General features: G+C 45.6%; 2 long non-coding RNA genes across 2 annotated transcripts in view; both read right to left on the bottom strand.

The window, feature by feature from the left end:
- LOC129380558 (uncharacterized) overlaps positions 1-17,399 on the bottom strand; it is a 90,325-nt gene that overhangs the window by 57,907 nt on the left and 15,019 nt on the right. The gene's annotated exons all lie outside the window — the stretch shown is intronic.
- Positions 529-11,134, bottom strand: LOC129380559 (uncharacterized). Its single transcript, XR_008608698.1, has 3 exons — positions 10,549-11,134; positions 8,704-8,735; positions 529-905 (listed from the first exon to the last, which is right to left on the bottom strand). It is a non-coding gene; the product is annotated as an uncharacterized lncRNA (long non-coding RNA).

Genomic DNA, 17,399 nt, shown 5'->3' on the forward strand with positions numbered 1-17,399 from the left:
CGTGGACGCTAACCTCCAAATCGGGAGCCAAGACGGGTGACGTCAATGCCCATGTGATAGCGGCGAGGCTCCGCCTACTTCTCGTGTCGTGGCGAGCGTGCGCTCGCTCGTGGTAACAGCCACGGCGCGTGGCTAGAGGAGGGCAAGGGCATAGAAGGAGAGAGCACGTAGCGCACCTGCTGCGCCGACGGCGATGCGCTAGTAGCGCTGCCGTGAACTTCGAAAGGCCTGCCGAGCTGCGAGTCCATTGTATGCAGCTATCGATCGACGCTCGCGGCGGAAGCTCTGTGGAGAAAGCTCTCTTTTCCTGCTGGCACGCGCTCTTCCTGTAGACGCGCCGCATCAAGCGCGAGGTGTTACTTCAGAAGCGCGAATAAAATGTCAGCGGCAGGAGCTGCTGTTCAACGGTATGAGCTACATTTCGGGCGGAAAGACATGCATGAAAGAGAAAACTGAAAGGCTGTGGAAGACAGCAGCCAGACTTGCAACGAATAAAAAAAGAACATTCTTATACAATACAATGTCACGTATTTTGATGAAGAAGAAGAAGAAACTTTATTAAAGAATGGTCCGGCAGTTTTTGTTGTGGTGGCCTCAGGTGGCGGCTCGAAGTCCTTGGACTCGGGCGGCATCTTCGGCTTGCCGGACGTCCCAGAGCTGGTCTGCCAACTCTGAACTTGTGAGAGCCCCCTCCCAGTGGCGGCGACGCGGATGGAGAAGGTCCCCGGTGGCTCCGGCAGCCGGCGTGGCGTCGGGAAGAAGCGAGCTCGAGGCTTCCTGTACTCTGGCAACGGCCGGGATTATGGACGCGTTGTGAGCGGAGGTGGTTTCAGTATCGTTATTGCCGGCACATTCCCAGAGCATGTGTCGCAGTGTTGCTCTCTGTCCGGAAGCTTTACACGCATCTGTTGGATATAAATCCGGGTAGCAGCGATGTAAGACGGCGTAATTAGAGTGACTTCTTTTTTTCAATTTTTATTTTCTCTCTCTATCTTTTTTACCAATGACTTTGCATATTCTTGCTCATGATAAGCATCCGTTGTTGCCTGAGCAGAAGTAAACACTCGATTCAGACAATAGAAGCCAGTTTGCGGTGGAAGTTAGTTGCGTACAGCATGCAGGGAGCACAACACAGCATTAGTGGGGCCTTTACGTTCCAAAGCAACACCTGGACACTGTCAGGCGCCGCAACGGAATCATATTGGGCACATAGGGTTCTTAAACTTGCGCCTAAATCTAAAGAATGCTAGCGTCTCCATTCCGCCACCATGGGCCACCCACAAGGCGGGTGCAAGAACATCCCATCATGCAAACATCTCCTCAACAATGAGCGCAAGAACCAATGCACACGTCATTGGCGAGATCCTTGTTTACTGGCGCTATCCACCTGCTGACTGCCGTAGTGTAATCAGCCATTGCAAACGAAACAACGTACTCCGCGTCGATTTTACTACTTCGACTTATTATCGTAAAAAAGCCGCAGAACGTGCTTTGTTTCTTTTTCTGTTTTGTTTTTAACCCGCGTTTCACGAATGCTGAGACTGCTGCCGATAGAGTGCGTGTAGTCTTATCGATATTGTTGAAAGTGCCACGACCTGCGGTATCGCAAGTGGACCGGAGAGGACACGACACGACCTGCGAGCTTTACGCTTCACTCAACCCGCCCCTTCCTGTCTGACAACGTGGAACGCTTTCGCGTACTTAAGCGTTGCGTCTGAGGCTTTTCTCACTGACAGGCGCACGGAACAGTAGTGTTTTTCGCATCCGAAATGAAAATGCGTGAAACAAATACTCACGCGCTTCATAACAACAACAAAAATGGTGTGTGAGCATACTCACTAGCTAGAATTCGTAGATTGAATATGTGCCGTAGAGTAATTAATCAAAGACTCAATTAGAGTAATTTGTCTAATTATTCAATTAGGCATTTTGATTCCTCGTAGAAGTGATGGCCGCCTCGTCGAATAATCTAGATCATTGTCTAGAATTATCCTATCCGTCACAGGCATGTGTGTGTGTGTGTGTGTGCGCGTGTGTGTGTGCGTGTGCGTGCGTGTGTGTGTGTGTGTGTGTGCGCGTGTGTGTGTGTGTGTGTGTGTGTGATTTGGGGCAAGTAAAATTTTGTTCGTCGGCTGTTCTTCTTGCTTCTCCGTTGGAACGTGAAGTTTCTCGTGTGATGATCGGCAGCGATGATGAAACGCAGGCAGGAAGCGACCAAAATCAGATGGACAAGAATGTTTATAGATAAACTTTTCTTCATACATGGCAGATAAAACAAATGCATTGCAACTTGAACAATTGCGAAACAGAGTTTAACTCTTCGACTGTCTCAATGAATGCTAGAGAACAGACTCATTTTAACGTACATGGAACGGAGCCTCACTGATCTATCAGCAATCCTGATTTCAGCCCAACTCGCCGTGGTTGCTTAGTGGCTATGGTGTTGGCCTGCTAAGCACGAGGTCGCGGGATGGAAGCCCGGCCACGGCGGCCTCATTTTGATGGAAGCGAAATGCGAAAACCTCCGTGTACTGATTTAGATGCACGTCAAAGAAATAGAGGTAGTCCAAATTATTCTGGAGTCCCCACTACGGCATGCCTCATAATCAGATCGTGGGGCCCTATAACGTAAAACTATTCCAATATATTTTTATTTCAATCACCTGACGTCAAATTTATGTAACTGCCGACGCAAGCATCGGGCAGTGACCCACAGTGTTCCGATTCCATGGCGCGCGTTGATGTAGCGGCCACTCCTCGGACAGATGACAGACGGCGACAACACTACATAAACTTTGGATTTAATGTATATCAACCATTGTAAGGGCGCGATGCTGCCACACTGCTGCAACACCGATGGACAGACAATGAAAAAGAGAGGGGAGAGAAGAGAACGTGGAATTATGGGAGTACAAGGTTGCTTGGCTAGAAAGAGAAACCGAAACTTGTAACAGAAACCGAAATCGCGGCGGATTAAACACATGGTTCCAACACACACAGCGTTGCCTGAACAGCCCAATCAAACGCTCTCCTCGTTTACAGGAGGTCACTTTTGTTTGCTTTCAAAACGAATAACATTGCCTACATTGAGAGGTTTTTCTTATCTAATTGGCAGACAAGGGGCGAGGAGCACGATAAAGTGGAGAAGTTTTGGGTGGGGCCACTGAAAGCAGATAACCGCACTGAAAACAGATAACCGGATGGAGAAGTGGTGCCGGCGTCTGCGATTGGTCCGCTTTCCCTTACTTAACTTGCGGTGGCTTGTCTAATATCGCGGTGACATGCAACGGACAGGTAAAAATGCCGCTAGACTGGATCCTCAGCAAAGAAGAGTTGGCAGAGCGATATGGTATATGTGCTGAAAGAGCTCGATAACGTTATACGGCCACGCAAAAAGTTTTGATATACGCAAATAAACCCATGCTCTCCGTCTGGTACAAGTAGCCAGTGCCTGAGCGATCGGCGGCAGCCATCTTCTACTTCTTTCGTAACGGGACAGTCTCCGACTATTCAGAAAAACATCCAGTTTTGTTCGGCATATTAATGCATATTTAACGCGTACACGTCACTTTGACGCAATGAGGTTTCGCGGTTTTGTGACGTCGAGTGGCAGACAGGAGATGTGGGTGCGGCCTGAAACCTTTTGATCAATAGCAGAGGATTAATGGCGAAAAGGCGTCGAATCGGAAATAATTATTAATTTGTTCTTTGTTCGGTCGAATCACACATAATCAGTGTGCACATCTCATATCAGATTGGAAGCTGTCGCGGTTTTCGTGACGTCGCGTGACAGACAGGCGAAGTGAGGGCGGTCCAAAAAAGTTTGCGAACAATCGCGGAGGGCTGATTGCAGAATTTGAATAGAAAAGTTTGGAATAGCTTTACGTTGTAGCGGCCGTGGTTTTGAGACATAAAACCACATAATTTAATTTTAATTTCGGCCAAATCTGAGGTACAGCATACCATTTAGATTACTACAGCTCAAGCAGCGTTGGCCCATCCCACAGATACAATTGCCAATGACAGTTAAACGTTTGTTAAGCCACAATCCAAAGGGTTAGGCTTACTCTCTTAAAAGTAAACGTATTGGAAAACAAAACTGTTGTCCTTCTTCCTACAACTCCGTTCCCTTCTCCTATTTCCACGTGGTCAGTGAAGGCTTCACCAAAACACGCCAGGCCCGCACAATTTATTGCTAGGCCATCTCAAACCTCGGCGGTGTCTCTAGCCTGCAAAGCTCTCGGAAGCCAGGGCCTTAACACCGCGTACCGCAGCCCCACTCAAGGTTTGTCCGCGTGGAAGAATTATGACCGTTAGTGGCATTCGATCTCGGTGTTTACAAGACGACGTTCTCAGATTGCGCTCTTCGCATGCGTACTGCACCTCTATACGGCGCGCACTGCAAGTCGTCATTCGACACCACGCGGGATTTTCTCAGCACTCAACAACCCGATCCCGACGGTTGCCGCATGGACGCGTAGGGCAGTGGACATCCGCTCTGTACATGTAACACGTGGTCAATACTACTGCTAGACCACTCCAAACCTCGGTAGCGTCTCCAGCCAGCAAGGAACTCGGGAGCCGGCGCTACAACACGGCGTACAACAGTATCGCGCAAGGTTATTCTTCGTGGATTACTATTATGACCATCGGCGGAATGCCAACTCAGTGCGCGCAAGACCGCGTTCTACGAATTCGTTATCCGCATCAGCACTGCGCCCCCTTGGTGGGCGCGCACCGTGAGTCGTCACCAGACACCACGCGGGCATTCTGACCTCTCAAAAACACAAATGGATGCCCCCCGGACGCGTAAGGCGGGGGGTGGGGGGGAAGGATTGGACCACTCTCTATACACAAAACACGTGGGGAACGCGCGACACTTGGGAAGTATTCAAAACAATTAGAAGAGCTATGAATTGGAATAGTTGGTGTGTCTGCATTTTTCTGGCGCTAAGTGTTGTAAGACGCTACGGGGACGAAACGAACACTGGATAAGGAGCGGACACGAAGTGTCACAGGGGAGCGCAAGAAAGGCCTTGCGCTCCCCTGTGGCACTTCCGTGTCCGTTTCATATCCAGTTTTCGTTTCGTCCCCGCAGCGTCTTACAGTATTTAGCGCAAGAAAAAATGAATACAAAACAATCATGCGGCCTTACAGTAGAACGAAAAAAAAAAAAAGACACGCTGAATATATTTCGTGGAGTGTATGCCGGGAAATGCGGTATGCGTTCCCAGAAGTTGTCTTCAATAACAACTATATTGCACGTATTATTATATTATCCGCGTTACGGAGCAACGTGATGAGCAACGCCAACTTCCGGCTTCACTTTAGCTTCACAAAGAGTGACGTCAGGGCCTCTCCTGAGTTTCCTTCCTCCGTGAGGTGTTGACACTGCGCGCGCGAGAGCGTCCATAGTTGTTCGCCAACGCCGAGACTGGGACCGGTGGGACCGTAGAGTCACTGGAAAAATTTTCAGAATACCGCATTCGTTTCCCCGCGCCGCCGACGCGTTCATTGGCCCAACCGTACCGCGTGACTTTGGGGTGCCATATACCTTCCAAGCGCCGGGCGAGCCAGCTGAGTTAGAGCGCAGGTTCCCTACGCTTTTGTGTGTTCCGATTGTCGCGCTCGCGTTTGACTGCAAGGAAATCATGCCTGGCTGCTGCGCCTTCGGACGCAGCAACCGAACCGAGTCTGGCAAGACTTTTTACTCGATTCCGACCGGGAAAAATGACCGAGAGCGTCGTTCTGCGTGGTGACAGAGAATCGGCCGGGAGAACTTCAAGCCTACAAAAAACACCCGCGTGTGCGAGGTAAAAGTACACCTTGCTTGTGCTTTTCGGCACTGTTTTAGAAGATATTTAAGCGAAGTGCACGCGGTGTTAGCGATGCTAGGAAAATAGGAGTTCATTGCAGGGATCGTTCGCGACTTCCACGCTTGACGCGGGTACACGTGTACGCGTTTGTTGCTCAACACTCGCGGTTATTCCGTGCTCGTGGCACGCGAAGGCACACTTGCCGCGCGAGAATTCCGCGTCCTCACGTGCACCAGGTACTCGCATGATTTCTCCGCGCACGTGAGCGCGCTCTCGCCTCGAGTCACTCGACCCATATGGCACTTGTTTTTCGCAGATCGTGACGATCGCAGTCAATAAAAACATAGTCAATACGAGGCCCACGATACTTCATTTTTTCCACTCATCCTTTGCTCATTTATGCATACGCATTTCGAGCTTGAAACCAATGGCCAGGTGATATTCACAACACATGCTTCAAATTTTCAGCTTGTAAGCCGAGCACACGCAATGAACTGAAGTCAGCATACATATTATGTTCTATGTTGAAATGCTACGGCGCATACCCAAATAACGTTGTGCTTGATGCATAACAAGAAATGCAAAACAGAACACCCAGTAGCTTTAGTTTCACTCTCACTATGCATGTTACATAAACCGCTCTAAAAGCACAAGAATGTTATACATCGCCTATGTAACTTAGCAAAAGGTGCTGCGTCACCAACGGGCGTTCCTGCTTTTTTTTTTACACAGGCAGCAAATCTTGGCAGTCTAAAAAAACAGTCATAAATAAGTTGAGAGGAGTAGCTGCTCATGCACGCACTAGACAGCCGCGTTCATAAATCGCGATGTAGCAAAATCTCGCTCATTATCAGTGTACAGAAGTACATATACGTAGCTGTAATGGCTCATATTGGCCTTCCACAAGATTTAGTGCGCAGAATGGTCATCGAAGTTGGTTTTTACGCCTGCTGTGCACAGATTGTCTTACGATCACGGCCAAACACCAGTGCGCACATGGCAGTCGCAGTGTGTCGTGCGTATACGGCCGACGAAGTCGCCTGGCAGAATCGAGAACGCGCGGTATCCGTTTACAAACTAAATTAAATGTATCCGATTTAGCTTGTGAAATTATACAATGAACGTACGTGCCTGTGACACTGCCAGGTGTTAATTTCGTCCTGCTTAGAAACATTCAATATAAGCCGACGGCGGTCCACGATGTTCATGCCCAAAAACACAAGCTTGCCTCATTCCGGCTCGAAGTGACGAAATGTTTCCTTCGTAGTTCGCTCCGCGGAAGGAAAAAAAAAAAAAACGCGTGCATAAGCTCCCGATAGCAGCGCTAAGCTGCTGCCCACAATCGTAGCACAGTTCCAGCAGTAAACACGATCGGCGTGCAAAACAACCACCGGCTGCATTACTTCGCACAAAATAACATCTTATTTTCGTTCTTAGCAACCGTTATCTCCGGGCACAAAGTATTTGTACTTCAGTAAACACTCAACCCGATGTGTCACCGAATATCAAGCTCTTCCAACACGGCGGCCTTCCCGCGACGCAGTCCGCTTGGAAGGTATATGGCGGTGGCCGCTCAGTGTTGCCAGTCAAATCCCGACCTTTGCGGTACTCTGAAATTTTTTCCAGTGACTCAAGTGGGATTGCATCTCGCAGCGCCCTCTACGACGGCGCCGACGGAGCCGTACCGGCGTAGAATTATGTATATGCTATCCAAGGTAGCAGAGTTGCGCGTCTGCTTTATCAACGCCGTTCGCCCCTCCATTGGCAGAAGGCCATCACGTGGGTTCCAAGCAACCGTGCACTGCGGAGAGGCTGGCGCTCGGGGCAATTTTTTGTATTTCCCGCCGCCGCCGCCGCTGCAGCCAACTGGATTGACACTGGTTAACGCCAGTCAACTTCAAAGCGAATCCGGCTCTTTATTGCGTTCGTTTTAAATGTGCACAGCATCTCGCGCTACGGTTGTTTCATAGCAGTCCCGTGGTCCCAAGCACATGAAACGCGCGCGAACAAAAAGCGTGCCTTCAAAACGCACATGCAAGCACAAAGAGGCCGCACGCGTCTTGCCGCCCAGACTGGGACCGTATTTCGCAGCGCCCTCCACGACGGCGCCGACCGAGCTGAAAGCGAGCCGAACGTAATCTGGCCGCGAGCGAGCAGCCTTTTCGCCAGCGTTCGTGGGAGAGTGTCAGCGTTTCTCTATATCGTTCTTGCACCGTGAGCCTAGTTCAGCTTCTCCCCTCCTCTCGTCACGTTTTTTTCCCCCTTCAATTTACACGTGCAGTCGCATTGCGGCAAAATAGAAACAGTAATAATATTGAGCGAATATACTTCTTTCAGCGGACGTCAGCGCATATGGAAGTAGCAATAATGAGAAAGAAAGAAAGACAGAAATAAAGTGGAAAGAGGCACAAGGAAATAACCTGGCCACTACCTACGGCAATTAACTGCCGCTTTAAAGACAAAAGGGACTGTGTTATCGTTGCAGAAAATAATGCGGGACTGCAATTCCATATTGTGCAGGGCTGCGGTCGAAAGCAGTAATCTACCAACTGAATCACACTCGGTCTTCTTTTTTTGTTTCTTCTTTTTCTATTATTATTATTATTATTATTATTATTATTATTATTATTATTATTATTATTATTATTAGCACGATCGGTTCCGTCTGGAGACTTACAAGAGATTTCCGTATCCCATTCCCCTTCCTCAAATTGTTAACATCCATATGCCTCCCATTACTTGAATACGCCTCACTTGTGGGGGATGGCACAATCAACTCAAACATTTTAATTCAGCGTGTGCAGAAAAAGTTCGTGCGTATGTATAAACGTCCTTTTATGACCTCGTGCAATATTTTGAATAAATATCATACGTTTCTGCCACTTACCTGCATAGGTAGTCGCACCGACGAGCTTTCTTCTAGAAAAAAAAAAAAAAAACATGCATGGAATTATAACATGCACGGTTGTACTAGCGTCTGTTTCCCCTACGGGTTCTCCTTGAGACTACCAGGGACCTATATACACTTTTACACGTTCCTGCTTCTTTCAGCAGTCACTCGCCTCTCCACAGAATACAAATTCTATATGACTCTAATTTTGTCCTCGTTGATATCTTCCAGAACGTGTTGCCTTATTTGTGTTCCGAGATTCACACTTTCTCTTGAGCCTTCTATCTAGCTAGCCTCCTGTCCTGTTTTCTCTTAGTTTCTCTATCCTTTCGTATATGTGATTAATGTGTAATGTACGTAATTTTGTGTTATTTCTTGATGCTTGCTCATTATGTACAGGCTCATTATATTCTTTTCTATTATATTAATTTTATCCCATAACTTTTCGTCGTAGTTGTTTTGCCTTTTTACAATTTCTTTTTGTTTCTCTGTGCGCCAGTAGTTAGACGTCCGGTTGTTAATGGGCACATAAAATAACCATTGATTAATTGATTACTACTACTACTGTTACTTCTACTCCTACTACTACTATTATATTATTATTATTACTATTCTTCCTCTTCTTCTTCTTCTTATTATTATTATTATTATTAGTAGTAGTAGTAGTAGTAGTAGTAATAGTAGTAGTAGTAGTAGTGAAATTTTGTTGCTTGCGGTGGAGGGGGCCGCGTAGCTTTTGCCTGGACGTCCTCAAATAATTATCCTAGTTATTTTCATTCGGTGTTCGCGTGGAATAATAATAATAATAATAATAATAATAATAATAATAATAATAATAATAATAACACGAAGAAGAAGAGGAGGAGGACTGAGTGACTCGACTGGTAGTTGTTTTTTTTTTACAAATACAGCTGCTTGTTGCTTTAAACACCGGTCCTGCATGTTATTAAATTCCACTCCCGCGCCATTCTCAGCAACGATAACAACTGCTCTACAACGTAAATCTATTCCAAACTGTTTCTATTGCATTGTTGTTATCAGCCATCCAAGATGGGTCAAAAAAGTTTTCGCCCCCCCCCCCCCCCCTTACGTGTCTGCCACGCGACATCACGAAAATAGCGAGGACTGCTGACCTGATATGACGTGTCACACTGATTATTCATGATCCCACCGAACAAAATAAAAGTAATGCTTTCCGATTCTACGGCTTTTTCGCGATAAGCCCTACGCTATTGTGAATAGCTTCGGGGCTGCACCCACTTCGCCTGTCTTTCACGTGAAGTCACAAGACCGCGAAATCTTAGCACGTCAAAGCGGCGTATATGAAATAAAGATGTATTACTATGCCAAACAACACGGATTTTTCTTTTCTGGAATAGCCCCGTTCCGAAAGGAATAGAAGATGGCTGCCCGCCGATCGCTCTGGAACTGGCTGCTCGGAGCGGCCGGGGAGAATGGATTTATTTGCGTATAATGAAAATTTTCGCGTGGCAGTATAGCGTTGTGGAGCCCTTTCGGCACGTACACGACATCGCTCGGCCGAATCTTGTGACGATTTGTTTCAACGACATTCTTAACCTTCCGTTGCACGCCGCCGCTATTTTCGACGAGCCACCGAAGCTAAGCAAGCGGAAGCGGGCCAATCACAGACGCTGGCACCACCCTCCTTATCCGGTTATCTACTTTTACTGCGCTAGCGCGGCGCCACCGAACCCCCTCCACTTCTACGTGCTCCTCGCCTCTTTTAGGCCAATTAGGTAAGAAAAACCTGTCATGGAAGGCAATGCTATTCGCTTTGAAAGCAAACAAAAGTGATCTCCTATAGACCCTTTTCATGCTTACAAACATAGTTCCCAGGAGACTCCCGGTTAAACTTCCGGCCCCGGGATCATTACTCGCCACCACCTCGCTGTGAAGCTTGCTAGCAGCGCAGCACCAGGTCGAGTGCAAGTCATCTTACAGCGGCCAGGCTGCAAACTGCGTCTGCACTCCAACCAGCGTTGACGTCACTCTGCGGCTACATAAACGCTGCCCCGGCGGAAGAAGGCGCCATAGCGGAGCAATCCAGGCAGCCACGGAGTCGATCGGCAAGTAACCGCTTGCTTGTCCTACGCAGGTACGTCAGTAACTACCTACTTCGTAATAGATACAACACTTAGGCTTCTGGATTGCTCCGTCTACTGCCAATAGAATGTCTGATAAGCCACCTTCGACTGTGAAGGAAGTAACTAAGGCGCTTGCAGATTTATCAGATCGGCTCGATAAGCAGCTCGCCGAAATAAAAAAAAAAGACATAATTAAAGTCATAGAAACAGAGATAGATTACGTGAGGAAGGGCATGGAGTTCATTAATGAAAAGTTTGAAACGTTCAAGACAGAAATCGTAGAAATAAGGAAGGAACTTCTTGAAGTCAAAGCCAGGAATAAGGAAATTCCAAATGAGAACACCCACCCGCCTTTCAAAAGACTTGAAAGAAATTAAGAAAGAACTGGTCGACCCGCTGCAGCACAGTCGCAAAAACAATTTGGAATTGAAAGGCATTCCTGTGGCTCCAGATGAAAACCTTGCCTCAACCATGAAAGCTATTGCTGTCTGTGTCGAATCTGAAATCCAGGATTCAGACATAGAGGTGATTCATCAGGTTCCCGCAAGAGACAAGGCGAAGCAAGATATCGTAGTTCAGTTTGTGTCCCGTAAGGTCAGGGACAGGGTTCTTAAAGCGGCTAAAAAGCACAGAATAAACACGTCTCTTCTTGGCTTTAAGGATATTTCTCCAATTTTTATTAATGAACACTTGTGTCCAGCGAACAAGGTATTGTTGGGCAAAGCGCTAAGTGCAACGAGGGAACATAACTGGAAATTCAGTTGGGTGTCTGATGGGAAGATCCTCATGCGCAAAACAAAAATTCGCGTGTATTGCATGTGACGTGTACAGAGGACTTTGCTCAGGTGCAGTAAGCGTAAAAAAAAAAGACATAAAAATGAAGACTTTAGCTGATATGGAAGAAACATGGAAAGGACATGATTTCTTGTCCTCAGTCCACTGCAACATCCGTAGTATTAACAGAAATGCAGACGTATTTTTAACCTACATATCGCAACACTCGTTTTCTTACGGCATCATCGCGATAACAGAAACATGGCTCAGAAGGGATGAAAAAATAAAAACACCTGGAAACACCTAGAGAAAGTACAGCACGTGGTGGTGGCGTTCCACTTTTTATAAGCCACAGGCTCGGGTTTCAATGCCTAGTTAACAGTTCGTACAGCAACCAAAGTGCCGAAACCCTTTTCGTGAAACTTGAATGAGGTGTTGTTATAGGCGTAGTTTACCGTCCTCCTAGCTCGTGTATTAATAATTTCATCTCTGTGATGGAAACTATTATTGACCCTCTAATACCTGTCCGCAATCCAATTATCATTTGTGGTGACATGAACATCGACTTGTCTAGAGATGACTGCTATGAGTACATATTTTTTCCACAGTCCTTTAATCTTGAAAATGTGATTTCATCCCTTACTCGTGTTTGCAACATGTCTTCAACTCTCATCGATCATATTTTGTGCAATATTGAGATCGATGTACGGGCAGGTGTTTACGACACCACAATTGCTGATCATTGTCCAAAATTTTTGTTTCTGCCTCGGGATTGTTTGCATTCTTTTCGCCAAACGCACCATAAATATTCGACAAGGCTTAACTATCCACGTGTACGCAATATATCTTACTCACTACAAATTTTGATAACCTCTGCAATGACAACGTTCACGCGAAATGTCAAAGCGTTATTGACTTCTTTACAAATGCGATAGAAGAATCGCGGTATGCTTCACGACACAGCTATGATTACGCCATTTGTCCGTGGATGAATGAGTCCATACTTGCTCTACTGAAAAGGAAAGACTACTATTATAATAAATTAAAACATAACAAAACTAACAACTACTACAAAAGCCAGTTTAAATTTTTTCGAAAGAAATCAACTATGCTAATTCACAAATCAAAGAAGGTCTATTATACGAACTTGATTAAACGACTAAATGGCAATGGAAGGCAAATATGGAAAATAGTAAGAGATGTAGTAGGATTACAGGATAAACAGTATGTTACTCCCGAAAATTCGTCCCCTCAGATTGCTAATGACTTCAATGATTATTTCTCAAAAATTGGTGACAATATATCTAAGCAGTCTGTACTTTCAATTCCCACAACCAGGATCCAGAGAAGCGTCGACAGTGATTTTTCGTTTGGTGAAATAACTCTTGAGGAAATAAAAAGTATCGTAGGCAAATTATCGGCTAATAAGGCATCCGTGCTTGACGGCATTCAAGTTAAGATATTGAAAAACAATATTGATGTCTTGTGTGTGCCCCTTTGTCACGTGTTTAACCATGCGATAAGTAGTAATGTTTACCCAAATATACTGAAAGTGTCAAAGGTTATCCCTGTGTACAAAACTGGTGATCCGAACCATCCGAGTAGTTATAGACCTATTTTAATTCTTAGTGTAGTTAACACACTATTCGAAAAGCTCATTGTGCTGCACTTAAATGCATTTCTTGTAAGCAATAACGTTATCTGCCCGCAGCGGTATGGCTTTGTTGCAGGTTTAACACTTTCGCAATCGCTTAACTCTGCTCTTATCAAGAATAACATTGCTGTGTCAATCTTTCTTGATATAAGAAAGGCGTTCGATACGATCTGTCACTCCATACTGTTAGTAAAACTGGAATCTTATGGTATCGTTGGAAACGCGCTTCAATTCATACACAGCTACTTTAAGGCCCGAAGGCAACAAGTGGTAATTAACAAACATCATTCTGCTTTCCCCGATATTGTATGCGGTGTACCGCAAGGCTCGATTTTAGGCCCTATTCTGTTTTCATTATACATAAATGATTTACCAGGCGCACTTAATCTGTCAAAAGTTTTGATGTACGCTGACGACACCGCCTTAGTTTACTCAGGAGTCTCCCTCTCGTCATTACAAGAAACTATATCTGGTGAACTGCTAAAAGTAGCTAAATGGTTTTCAGAAAATAGACTAGCCCTAAATACTGATAAAACTAAGTATATCATATTTCACTCTAACAGGAAAATACTAGACTACAGTGAGTTCACTTTGACTCTAGCGAACCGAACTCTGGATTGTGTTGATTCATTTAAATATTTAGGTGTTAATTTAGACAGTCACTTGCACTGGAGAGAAGAAATTAGCGTTGTCTGTAGAAAACTCGCTTTCAGATGTTACACACTGGCCCGTGCCCGGCAATATTTTCCTCGTGTTTTGCTTCGTTGCATACACTTTTCTTTGTTTCATACCCACATGAGCTACGGTTGTGAAATATGGGGCCTAACATATAAAACTTACTTAACACCTATAGTGCAGTTGCAAAAACGCGCCCTAAGAATAATAACATTTTCCTCTGTTCATTACCCAAGTAGCGTTCTGTTTACTGACCTTCGTATTCTTTCTTTCACGGCGTTAAGAAATTAGAAGATCACTTGTTTAGTTCACAAAATACTCAACACCAACTTTCCCTTACCCAACGCCATATTTAACTTCCCACGTGCAAACACCAGGCAAGCAACAAACTTTAACTTAAACCTTCCTTATTGCAGCAATGTATACGGTGAACGATTATTAGAGTTCTTTGGCGCTATAACTTGGAACACTGTGCCTGTGGAAATAAAAGTAACCAGAAATTTTGATCTTGTATGTAAACGCTTCTTCTTGTCTAGCCAAACGTAATAGCTCTTCCTTAAAATAAATGTACTTGTTCATGTAAATAATGTTCTTACTCATTGAGCAGATATGTAGTTGGTTGACCTGTATATGTACTTTTGCGTATTGGACCAGCTACTAGCCACATAGGCTATTGGTCCAACTATTTTTGTACACATTCCTTGACTTGTTTAAATAAAGCTCACTTATTGATTGATTGATTGATTGATTGATTAAACACTCAGGGGAAACGTAAGTTACAATAGCCTAAAAAATTATAGGACCTTACATCTGGCACCAGTTTTGTTGCAGAGTAGGAGTGTTTGACAAGTGAATAGCAGTGTTCAATGCAACAAAAAACGCGTATACATGAGCTCGACATACGGCGCACGTTTTTTTAATCTGAAAACATCAAGAATATATACCTACATTATACTCTGCGACAAAATACTTTTTTTTTTTGCTAACTGGACTTTCGAAAATAGCTGACCGGAAGTTCTGTGGGGTCGTGAACGCACTGCCGTCAAACCGCGGATGAAAAATGTTTATAAACGAATAGAGCGTTTGATTGGGCTGTTCAAAACGCGCTGCGTGTCACCGCCCGATGTTTGTGGCGGCGGTCACGTAAGTTTGACGTCATAATATTGGAATAAAAACACATTGGAACAGTTTTACGTTATGGGGGCCCAGGTCACTGCTCGCAGTCGAGTCTGGATGCCAACGCATCCAACCGGCGTTTCCAAAAAGCCCCCATGCCCGTTGTAAAAGACGCCGACAAGTGCTTTCTCTCTTTTACTCTTTTTTTCTGGGGGGGGGGGGGGGGATTTCTTTTAAGGCACATGTTGTAAGAAATTAACAAAAGGGTATGACAGGGCTATCAAATAGCCCTGTGTGATACAGGTACTGTAGCAATGTGTTAGCGCGATGAGTTGTCCGTTATCCACCGAGTTTGGTCCCTCTGGAACATTCGGCTTTAGTTTGGCTTGCCTGAGCAGCTTGTGCTTAATATAACATCCCGAGTACTAGAGCGCAGACACAAAAGGTGACGGATGTCCGCCGTAGACACAGGAGTCGCCCACTTAGGGTTCACGTGTCCTAAGCCGGCGAGTGTGCTTCGATCCCCGCTCTCAGCACCAGCCTGTCGCTTATACTATGAACCGCGGAGGATTTTCCCCTCCACAGCGACGCTTCTGACGTGGCTACCAGGAGGCCGTTGCCGACAGCTTTTTAATGTGTTCAAAGCATCTGCTCAGGTATGCATTATGTAAATATATATAGTGCGACTGACGGCGGACTCCGGAATACCGTCAGTTGCACTTCCCTCCTCGAAGAGGCACGACGTGTGTCGAGTGAGCTCCTGAACAACACACTGCAATGTGGTGAACACGTTTTAAATTACAGATCCCCGACCTCAAAGAGGTGTGACGTAATGTATTGATGACCTCTGACTCTGGAAGGCTCCATGGCCACAAGACCGGGAGGCAAGGCACCATGAAATTCCGAAGATTTCGCCAGAAACCAGCGAACACAGATAGAAGCGTTCTACCAAGAAGACACTTCGTCGTCATCACTCTTTCGAATCATAATGTTTTGCAGTCACGAGCAGCCCGCCGATGGTCTCATTAGCCCAAGGTACACCACCTTTGTTTATGGCTTAGCTCAAGCTAGGTGAAACACTCGGTATGCCGCAGGAAGAAAACGATGCACTGTGCTGGATAGCAATCACACAGAAGAGAAATAATGGGCATTTTCATTTTAATAATAGTATAGTCGACGAAAGAAAACCGAAAAGTCTGCCTTCTTATGAACAGCCAAAAAAGGCATGCCGGTTAAAAGCGAAAATACCGGAGGTGCTGAACTTTAGCGGAACTTTATATTGTGGCAAAAAACGTACGAATGTATTTTTCTACTCGCATTTACGCATACCGTATCGTATTTCATTTTACATATATTAGGCTGACTTTTGTGCTTAAAACCACCGTAATGACCTTAATAACTGATCTGTTTAATCACCCATAACAATGCCTTACTATTCAGCTTTATTGACACCTGAAGCACACACAAGTACGTGTCGGAAACGTCATTGCGATGAAATAATGGCGGTGGATAGAAAATAAGATAAGTGGTACAAAATGCTAATAACTATTACCGAATATTGTTGCCCTTATATCACACGGAAGAATAAGTGTCCTCATCGCAGAGTGCAATTCGCGTTACATACACGCGATGGCTCTGCAAACACAATATCGACATCGCTTGCTTACTAAAATTACGCTGCTTGATTCCGTCCGACGTAATAATTTCCAACAAAACAACTTTTCCGAAGATGGCATCTGAATGTCGTATCCTATATTCTAAAGATAACTGTCTAGTTACATTCGGCGCATATAGAAGCGACGCAAAAAAATGTTCGAAACGAAGAAGTGTTAAATAGTTACACGCAGCACTTCGTTATATGTTGTGCTCGTATAGCCGGTTTTAAAAAAATCCACTAATTATCTTTTGAGTTAACTACTTTACATTTCGCAATTTACGAATTGTAGCCGGCGAGTTTGCGAGGCGTATCCACTTGGAATGAATTTCCAAAATGGTCGAAACAAGCTTGGAGATATGCGTTGTTGTTCCACTTACCTTTTTTAAACAAAAAGCTCTTTTGTTACGATAGCAATTATATGGACACTCCAGGCGCATTTCTGCCGTCGCCGTCGCCGTGAGGTTCCGTATGAGTGAAAGCGTCTGAGGGTGAGCCGGTGAACGCGGTTCAATCTCGCGTGCGCGAGCGAGGAACGCCGCCCAGATGCGTGCCCTCTCCTGTGGCGTGCGAGGTAGGGGGGTCAGGCGAGGGAGGAGGGGCGTTCTTCTCCGGTGGCTGCTAGAGTAACACCACCTAGTTGGCTAGAGTGCCTCGAGGTCCTCCTCACCCGCCGTTTCGTACAGAGTGGAGACAACCGCGGCATCTACTACGG

The sequence above is a fragment of the Dermacentor andersoni genome, chromosome 1, assembly GCF_023375885.2.
Source record: "Dermacentor andersoni chromosome 1, qqDerAnde1_hic_scaffold, whole genome shotgun sequence".
NCBI lineage: Eukaryota > Metazoa > Arthropoda > Arachnida > Ixodida > Ixodidae > Dermacentor > Dermacentor andersoni.